Below are 11,020 nucleotides of genomic sequence, written 5' to 3' on the forward strand. Positions count from 1 at the left end.
ATGTTTTCAGCTTCAGAAAATTTAAATTCTCTGGGATTTTTTTTCTGTTACGTTATTAGTTATAGCAGGGTGTTCAGCTTGGACAATTCTTTCCAATTTTTTTTGTAGCCTCCTCCCTAGCTTATTCTTCAGCCCAATTAAATTTGATGCAAGGTACCTGACCTGCAGCAAACAATAAATCGTACTGCGATTTCACATCGCGAAACCTTTCGCAGTTCAAAAGAGCCGTCTTTTCCCTTTCAGGAGTGACAATTTTCAAAGGTCAAGGTATTTAAACACGAAGTTAGCAGTGAATACATATATATTGCACATTAATTTTATAAATTAAAAAAAACATAAGCATTTATTTTTAATTTAATCTTTTTTTTCAGAAAGCTTACCGAGTTTGAGAAAAAAGTAACGAAGTACAAGTAAAAGTACGTACTTTTTACATGTACCGGCGGTACAAGTAACGAAAGTAAAAGTACTGCCATATATGGTTAAGAGGGATGACAAGTACATGCCTCCAGAGACCATATTTGCCTGTTTTTCTGACATTATTCGCGCTTTTAGACCGAGATATCCTTATTTTTATATAAAAAACACCTTATTTTCGGTAAAACATACAAAGAGTTAATGTTAAAATAATAATAAAAAATAAATAAATATATAAAAAAATTATCCGTTATTGATCCGCTTTTATGCTATTATTTGCTGTTTTTAAAAAGAAAAATAATAATTTTTATAATAAGAAAACGTTATTCTCGTTAAAACACATTAAAAAAATATATGAAATGAAATAAGCAGCGAAAAAATTAAAAACCTCTAAGCTCCGCTGGGTTTCGATCCCAGGTTCTCCAGGGCTAACTTGTCCGCAGCACTCTACCAACCACGCCACGCTTCACACAAAGCTCTCGCGAATATTTAGCTTTAAGTACCCTTTTCCGAAAAGTAAACAAAACGTATTTTGGTCCTTTGTTGGTCCCCTAATAAACCTATAAAAATTTCCCTTAGTACGATTCTTCGGTACATTGAACATTAATTTCTGACCGAGTTTGAAAATTATAGCTTAATATTAAAGTGAGTTAAGGGGGGTGACAAATGCAAGCCTTCAGAGACCATATTTGTCTGTTTTTCTGACATACTTCGCGCTTTAAGACTGAGATATCCTTATTTTTATAAAAAAAAACTCCTTATTTTCGGAAAAACATACAAAGAGTTCATGTCAAAATAAAAATAAAAAATAAATTAATATATAAAAAAATTATCCGTTATTTATCCACTTTTATGCTATTATTTGCTGTTTTTAAAAAGACAGAGATATACCTATTTTTATATAAAGAACAACTTATTTTCGGTAAAATATAGAAAGAGTAAATGCTGAAATAATAATAAAAAATAAATATATAAACAAAAAAATTATTCGTAATATATCCGGTTTTATGCTATTGATTGCTGTTTTTCAGAAGAAAAATAATAATTTTTATAATAAGAAAACGTTATTCACGCTAAAACAAATTAAAAAAATTATATGAAATAAAATAAACAATGAAAAAAATTAAAAATCTTAAATCGCTGCTGGGTTATGAACCCAAGATCTCCAAGGCCGACTTATCCGCAGCATTCTACCAACCACGCAACGCTTCACACGAAGCTCTCGCGAAAATTTAGCTTTAAGTGCCCTTTTCCGGCAAGTAAACAAAACGTATTTTGGTCCTTTGTTGGTCCCCTATTAAGCCTATAAAAATTTCCTTCGGTACGATTCCTCGGTGCATTTTGCCTTAATTTCTGACTGAGTTTAAAAATTATAGGTTAATATTTCAGGGAGTTAAGGGGGGTGACGTGTGCATGACCCCAGAGACCATATTTGTGTGTTTTTCTGCCATTTTTCGAGATTTAAGACAGAGATATACTTATTTTTATATCAAAAACACTTTACTTTCGGTAAAATATAGAAAGAGTTAATGTTAAAATAATAATAAAAAATAAATAAATGAATAAAAAAATTATCAGTAATTTATCCGCTTTCATGCTATTATTTGCTGTTTTCCTAAAGAAAAATAATAATTTTTATAATTAGAAAACGTTATTTACGTTAAAACACATTAAAAAAATTATTTAAAATAAAATGAACAATGAAAATATTAAAAAAATCTCTAATCGCCTCTGGGTTTAGACCACAGGATCTCCAAGGCCGACTTGTCCGCAGCATTCTGCCTACCACGCCACGCTTCATACGAAGCTTTCGCGAAAAATTACCTTTAAGTACCCTTTTCCGGAATGTAAACAAAACGTATTTTGGTCCTTTGTGGGTCCCCTAATAAGTCTAAAAACATTTCCTTTGGTACGATTCCTCGGTATATTGAACCTTCATTCCTGACTGAGTTTGAAAATTATAGGTTAATATTAAAGGGAGTTAAGGGGGGTGACGTGTGCATGCTTCCAGAGACCATATTTGTCTGTTTTTCTGTCGTAATTCGCATTTTGAGAGAGAGAGATACTTATTTATATATGAAAAACAGTTTATTTTCGGTAAAATATAGAAAGAGTTGCTGTTAAAATAATAATAATAAATAAATAAATTAATAAAAAAATTATCAGTAATTTATCAGCTTTTGTGCTATTATTTGCTGTTTTTCAGAAGAAAAATAATAATTTTTATTATAGGAAAACGTTATTCACGCTAAAACTCATTAAAAAATTAACATAAAATGAAATAAACAATGAAAAAATTTTAAAATCTCAAATCGCCGCAGGGTTTCGAACCCAGGATCTGCAGGGCGGTCTTGTCCGCAGCATTCTACAAACCACGACACGCTTCACAAGATGCTCTCGCGAAAATTTAGCTTTAAGTACCCTTTTCCGGAAAATAAACAAAACGTATTTTGGTCCTTTGTGGATCCCCTAATAAACCTATAAAAATTTCCTTTGGTACGATTCTTCGGTACGTTCAACCTTAATTTCTGACCGAGTTTGAAATTTATAGGTAAATATTAAAGGGAGTTAAGAGGGGTGACGTGTGCATGCCTCCAGAGACCATATTTGTCTGTTTTTCTGCCATTATTCGCGATTTAAGACAGAGATATACTTATTTGCATATAAAAAACACTTTATTTTTGGAAAAATATAGAAAGAAATGCAGTTAAAATAATAATAAAAAATAAATAAATAAACTAAAAAACTATCCGTAATATATCCGCTTTTATGCTATTATTTGCTCTTTTTCAGAAGAAAAATAATAATTTTATAATAAGAAAACGTTATTCACGCTAAAACGCATTAAAAAAGTAATATAAAATAAAATAAACAATGAAAAAAAATTAAATTTCTCTAATCGCGGCTGAGGTCCGAACCCAGGATCACCTGGGCGGACTTGTCCGCAGCATTCTACCAACCACGCCGCTCTTCACACGAAGCTCACGCGAAAATTTAGCTTTAAGTACCCTTTTCCAGAAAGTAAATAAAACGTATTTTGGTCCTTTGTTGGTCTTCTGTTTAAATTACAAGGTAAAAAGGCTGACCTACTACCTGATTCGACTGAACAATATGGGTTTTTAAATAAAATACGGCAATAAGTAAATATGTCACGCGGCAGAAGAAATTTTTTTATTATTGAAAAATGATTTCTTAATAAAACTGTATTATCTTTGATAATCTATAATATTAAAGTGATGAGTTTATCTGTGTGTGTGTCTCATTACTCCAGAACCATTTGTGCTGATGTCTTGAATTTCGGACAGAGGGAAAAAGGGGCAAATTTTGCTCCCGATCCTGATACTTGTTCAAAAATTCGATTAGATCGTTCAGGAAAGACATTTAAATAACGTAATTTTCATATTTGCTCAGAGCTAATGCTATCACTGATTGGTAGATAACCTTTATTGGTAGAGTTCAATTTCTGAAATAAATATGTATTTTAATAACTCAAACAGAATAAAAGATTCTCACAGTTATGAGAGAGATGCTATAAATCAATTTGCGAATATTTTTTTGTCATTTTTATGTCTGATGTTTCACGAACGTGTTGTGTGCAAATGATTACTATCTGTATTATTATTATTCTCTTATTTTCTTAGTACTTTCATTGGGTAAAGGAAAATAGAGTATTACGCTATATTGTCTGATGGTCATTACAAAATAATATATATACATTTTTTTAATCTCGAAAATTTTTTACACTTAATATTTTCAACAATATTCATCGATTAAAAAAAACTTACTTTGGAAAGATATTAATTTCTTATGAAGGTCAAAATGACCACCAATGGCAGTTTCAGGTAAATCTAAAACTCTGATGCTCCAGGGCTGAAATTTTTTAAAATGGTTTTTCCCAAAAACTGTCTTCACTGTTCTTACTGAACGATACATTTTTGCAAGACTACCCCTTCCCAATCATATATTTAAACAAATCTAATAAACGCTAGCGTCATTTGTGTAGGTTATAGAGAAGTGAACAGCAAAATTTTTATATATTTATATTTTTGTATTTTGCAAATTTAATTAACTAGTGGGATGCTTCCCCTGCTCGCTAGCGCTCGCCAACCCCCGAAAATTGCTACGCAATCTTATATGGTTTGCTTCGCAAACCAAGCTCGCTTCGCTAGCTACTAACTTAGGTACATTGCAAATGCACAAAATTCTAAGAATTTAAAACAATCATTCAAATCCATATAAAAACTTTTTTTTTAAAAAAAATTACATCTTTTTAGTAAATACTAAGTCATTAAAATAAATTTGAATTCAAATAAATGACATGTAATTTGTTAAACCTATTAGAAATGTGCTATAGTATAATTCGTGATATAAATCAAAAATCGTCAAATAAATTCATATATAAATTCGCGAAAAAAAGCGCTTTCGACAAAATACTAAAATAGAGATCCATCGACAAAGACTACTCACTTCTGCCTAGCTTAATAGTATGAGATTGTGCAGCTGATGCTCTCTGGTTATTTCAGTTTCCGATTTTAAAAGCGCTATATGTTGAGTCACCTCAGCTAGATTTGGCATGTGACATTTTTAGTGGCAATCATTGGTCGATTTTCTAGCGTTGCCATTCAGGGAGTTATAATGAGGCTTTTTTGTCGCCGTGTAAGAGAAATATATATTTATAGATACTTTTGGGTGATATACAAATTATTGACAATAAAACAAATTTCGACAAAATATTTTGAAAAACATTCCATGTGCAGATATCCTAAGACGCTTTTATCAGTTAAGATGCAAAAAACAAGACTAAAACTAGATGTAAAAAACTAGAGGGGTTTAAAAGCACTTTTGCAAATATTATTATTATTGTAAATATTAAAGAATTATTGCAAATATTATTTGTGACATGCTAGGAAAATGACATTTTGAAACATTATAAATATTTTTAAATACATGTAATAGTTAAAACAAGTACAAAATCATTTTAAAAATCTAATAATAGTGGCACTAATAAAAAATTCTGATGAAAACTAATAGAAAATAGTTTAAAAAATTCACCATTTCATAGTATAATACAGTATGCTCTCTCGATATATCAAAATTGAAGGGACGCTGAAAAAATTTCGAGATAGCAAGTTTTCCAGATAACAAGTTCAGAACTAAATATGTTCGTAAAAGTAGAAAAATATATTCCAAAATATTACACGAAAAATAGAATCATGAAACATAAGAATAACCACTGATAAATATGTATATAATGATAGTTGACTACTAGTCTAAATACAGTAATGATAATTTTATTTTTCAAAATTAAGACAAAAACAATTACGCATTAAATAGAAAAGAATTGGTCTACAATGAACTAACATTGTGATTTTTTTGAAAAAATTCATTTTCTGTTTCGTAAAATATTCGACGCAACAAGATTTTGAAAAGAAACACTTCGACATAGGAATTCAAATTAACATTATGTAAATATTTAATGACAAGGGGAAAAATAATTTTTTGACCTAACAAGGTTTTAGAATATAGAAGTTTATTTTACAGTGAGAAATGTAGTTTGAAATATCGAGAGTATGCTGAAATTAATTTCTATTAAAAATACTGTGCGTATCACTTGTATAAATTATGGTAAGAAAAATGTTCATGTTTTACTGTCTACGAATAGACTATCTAAGTATAGTTCTAACGCCAAAAAGATACTTACCTAACGAGAAAAAGTATTTTTTATTCTTCTAAAAGACTTAGCAGTTGACTTATACTTTTCGTCCTTTTAATAGTTTCACCAATAAAAAAGAAAATATTTATTACCTTCTGATTAGATTTTTTATGAGTATAATCATTTGAGAAATCGCATATTTGTACAAATATTGACATTAATTTATGGGCCTTGTAATAGCAACATAACAAAAATTAAATGCAGTTTTTTTTCCATCTAAAATTCTTGCGATATAAAAGAAAAAAAAAAAATTTCTTAATAAATTGCTGTGTCAATATTTAGAAAAACTGTCGGGAAAATCATTTGATTAAAAACGATATAAAATCAAGTACCTACATGTTTTATATGGTAGGAAAAGGTTGTAAATTGAAATGCGTTAAAAGTTTTAGCAATTTGTGGACTGGGTCTGGTAAAATAATTGAATAATTGAAGTTTTAATTCTGGAATTTACTAGATTGTAAGATTAATTTTCCATAGATCGAATCAATAACATTTAAAGGCCGGCCAATGCGTATATATATATATATATNATCGACTGCCGCCTTTCTCCTAAATTAATTAAATTAATACATATTTTTTTAAATGAACATAGAACAAAGAGAATGCTTGGAAAAAAAACTGAATTTGCTAAATTAATAGAATTGTCTCTCAATCTTGCCAACATAGATACATATATGAATATAGGTTTTAGTTTTATATATATATATATATATATAATAAATAAATAAAAACAAGAAAACACGAAAGTTAAGAATCTTAAGAATCTATTTTATTTTCTGTTTTTACTTGTTATTTTTACTTATTTTTACTTTTTGTGATCTATTTTATTTGTTGTTATTTTCATAAAAAATTTTTTTGAGTGCTCCTCACAGTATTGTATTAATTTATTTTGCTTTGGCATTATTGATACAATATCAGAAAGCACTCTGTTTTGCGGATATAATCGTGTGGGCTGAAGAAAACATTATCTCTTTTTTTTCCGGTTTTTTAAATAAAATTTCATCCTTTTTTTTCTCTTTTTTTTCTTCTTTTTTTTTTAAACTGTTGTTTGTTATTTTTTTACTTATTCCCCCCCCCTTTTTTTTTTCATATGTCTATTATTTTTCTTTGTTTTATTCTTCATTTTGCAGGCATACAAACGGCTACTACCTTTTGCTTTGGTAGGTCGCTTCACTTTATTTACGTCGCACTAGAGCTGCCCGATGGGCTATTGGCGACGTTCTATACTAATTTTTAATCAATTACAGTAATCAAAATCTTATTTACTTTTCGTATGGTATGTAGGTGGGTGTGTATTTTATTCAGGTCACACTAAAGCTGCACTTTTGACGCCCATCTCGAAACATCCCTGAGAATGATCCGAAGACATGCCAACCCAATTTTGATCCTCTGCTGAGGGAATGGTTCCTCCAGTTTGGTGGCCCAATGACATGCAGGTGAAGTAGAGTACTTTACGGTGGAACAGTTTAACGAGGACCGATACCGGCCACGCTCGGTTCCTATGTAAGCTGATCAACGTGGTCACCCATCTTCTTACTGACACCAGCCAGTGATGAACTTCGGTGTTCTACTGAGTACCGTGTTTTTACGATCAGTCCAATGCGGGACGTTTTGCTTTGGAGAGTGAAGTGAAAGCGCTAAGAGTTTTCAAAACAGTACAGAGGAATTCATAATTTATAAGCAAGATTCAAAAATATAGGCCAATGTTGAGAAAAAAAAATATAGGGCAACCATGAGTTACATTTTTCTATTACAGGAGAAATATTGTCATTACATTCAGATCTCATTGTGACCAAACTAATCCGTTTATAATTTTGCGGATTGGCTTCGAGTTTACTAATAATGAAATAATAAAAAAGGCAAAGCTTGAAAATTACAGTTTAATATAAAAGCAAAATGAACGCCTTTATGTGTACGCAGAGAAAACAATGAATCTTTCAAAGTGTCCAGATGCTTTTTTTTCTTTTTTATCTTGGGGAATATTAAGTGATAATTTAAAATATAATATTAAAGCCAGTATTGTGAAGGAAAGGTCTTTAATTCTGTAATGAAATGAAAAAAATAATGATTAGACTCTTTATTTACGTACGAAACGACAGGCCGTTTGGGATTCGAACTTGTGCTCTTGGAATTAGTAGTTTGGCGGTGCATAGCACTACATGCCATACAAAGATACTGGCTGCTTAACGTTAATCAAGTTTCAAATTCCTTTCCGAGGTCTTCCATGGGGCGATGCCTATTATGCCCAATTGTGAAGCCCCTAATTCGTCTAAAGTTTTGTGGTTTGGAGTGATAGTTAAGTGCATTATAACAATATGCTTGACCAATTTCCAAAATTATAGATTTTATTTATATTATACTAAAAGAATATAGCGACAATTATGCAGATTTAGAAATGAATTTACATTAAAATAATTTATGAGAAAAAGCTATAAAAAATATAGGTTAATATGTATAAGCAGAAAATACAAGAAATCTCCATAAATCAAGAAATTTTCAGAGCATTCCGAAGTTTACTTAAAATTAAAATATTAAGAACAACAATTAAAAATATTTTGTTCAAATTGCTATACTGTAAAAAAAGAGGTGAAAAAAGGTTTTTTAATTTTCTAATAAAAAGGACTGTATAACTCAGCTGGACTGTGGTCATCTGGCAGTTTAAGGGGAATTAAGTTTCATAACCATTTCCACGATTTACCTTTGAAGCAACCTGTTATGCCTCATTTTCTGGCCACTAATTCTTCCATAATTTTGCTGCTTGATGTGGTAGTTTGCGTTAAAACTGTTTAAACTGTCTAATCAAGTTTTAGAATTATAGGTTGGCATTAAGAGAAGGAATAGGCCATTATATATATTTAGATCATGTGTTATATATGTGGCGTAACTACCACTACGATTACTAAACATCAATTCAGTGGTTTTTAAGACATGCGGTATCTGCAATCACGAGGTACCTTTTGATAGATGAAGGTTGGCATTGTCGATTACTCCTCCTCCCACATTGGTGACCCGGACGTGATTTGAACACGGAACCTTCTATTATAAAAGGATTATTGATGTTACATTTAGGCAATATTGTGGCCCGACTAATTCATCGATAATTTTGCGGCTAGAACTCATGTTTATGTATATTAAAATAATAAATAGGGGACAATTTGAATATTATAGGTATATGAAAGAGAAAAAAAATGGGCGTTTATGCATAAGCAGAGAAAACACAAAAAAAAAAAAGAAAAAAAGAAATGAAAGAAAATTACGATTTAAAATAGACCCTTTTCGGCCTTGGCCTAGTGTTTACCTATGTTGAAACGAAATAATAAATGGGGCAATGTTTGTAAATTATAGGTTAATAAATAAGTAAAATGTAGGCCTTTATGTAGTATATTCAGAGACATACACAAAAAAGATTGACATTACAATTAGGTCTCCTTGTGTCTGAACTACTTCGTCCATAATTCTTTCATTCGGCTTCGTGTTTACATATATTTAAGTAATAAAAGAGGCAAAGTTTAAAACATAAAAGTAAAACGTAAAAGTTTTAGTGTTAACATAAAAGTAAAATTTTGACTTTTATGTATATGACGAGAATTCAAGAAATCATAAATCTTTCATAGCGCCCTGTTACTTTCCTTATAATAAGGAATATTTCGCATGAAAAATGTAAAATATTTTAGAAAAACTCTTGTTATGAAAAAAAAAACGGTTTTCAATCACGTAATGAAAGGGAAATAAATAAATAAATAATTAGCCTCTTTATATACACACGATTCGACACCCCGCCTAAATTCGAACTTGTTCTACTGAGTATTTTCGATTTATACCAGTATACTGAAGTAATAAATGGCGCAAAAATGAAAAATACGTTAACATAATAATAAAGTATGGACCTTTCGACATATGCAAAGGAAACAAAAAAAGATTGGTGTGTTCGTTTGGTCGTCTTGTGTTCTAACATTTTGAGGTGGCTTGGACTCGCGCTTACTTATATTGCAATGATAAATTTGGCAAAGATTGAAAAAAAAAAGGCTATAAGAAAAGTAAAATTCAAGTCTTCACATATATGCAGAGAATACAAGAAGTTTTCTGAAGTTTTTGATAGTGTTAGACATTTTCTTTATAAAGGGGAATATTGAAAGCGATAATTTAAAATATTTTATTGAAACTACCAAGCTGTGTGTGAAAAAAAGGTGGATAGTTTTGTATAATAGTAAAAAAAAAGTTTTTTTTCTTCATTTACTTGCGATAGGGTAGATCCAGGGATTTGAAATCATGCTCATGGGATTAACTACTTTGCGCTTAATACAATAACAAGAGACTGTAGTTATATGGTTGGTTAACGGGCAATCAAGATTTAAATTAATGTCCGATGATTTGCATGGGGATTACCATGTTATGCCCCATTTCGTGGCTGCTATTATTTCTATAATTTTGAAGCTTCGTGTGGAAGTTTAATACTGTAAAGCAATGTATCTGACCAAGTTTCGAAATTATGGGTTAATTTTAAGATAAGATATATACATTATGTATAGTTAGATCATGAGCTATATTCTTCTATCAGAAGGGAATACTGACACATTGGCGATTGCAAAATTTTTTCTCTCCAATATTTACTTAAAATTTTATAATTATGAGCTTTATGCCTGGATGTATTTAGTATAGAGCAGTGTTTCCCAACGTGGGGCCCACGCCCCTCCGGGGGGCAATTTGATTGTAAAGGGGGGCAATTCAAAAATGGACTCGACATGAGTTTAAACCTTTTGCTCTGGGCCATTTAAATGCAATGCGAGATTTCGGTGACAAAATCGAAAGAAAAAAGCAAATTCTTAAATAATTGCGGTCAATAAATATTATGTGACTTAGGGATTTTTTAAGCGACAAACCTGAAATGAAGTA

General features: G+C 30.5%; 1 protein-coding gene across 1 annotated transcript in view; it reads right to left on the reverse strand.

Annotated features, from left to right (window-relative positions):
- LOC107442585 (uncharacterized) overlaps positions 1–6,225 on the reverse strand; it is a 17,001-nt gene extending 10,776 nt beyond the window's left edge. The window contains exon 1 of the mRNA XM_071184507.1: positions 6,116–6,225. The gene's annotated coding sequence lies outside the window, so the exon portion shown is untranslated. The remainder of the gene's footprint in view (positions 1–6,115) is intronic.
- Positions 6,226–11,020: the final 4,795 nt, after the last annotated feature.

Source organism: Parasteatoda tepidariorum, chromosome 8 (genome assembly GCF_043381705.1).
Source record: "Parasteatoda tepidariorum isolate YZ-2023 chromosome 8, CAS_Ptep_4.0, whole genome shotgun sequence".
NCBI classification, from domain to species: domain Eukaryota; kingdom Metazoa; phylum Arthropoda; class Arachnida; order Araneae; family Theridiidae; genus Parasteatoda; species Parasteatoda tepidariorum.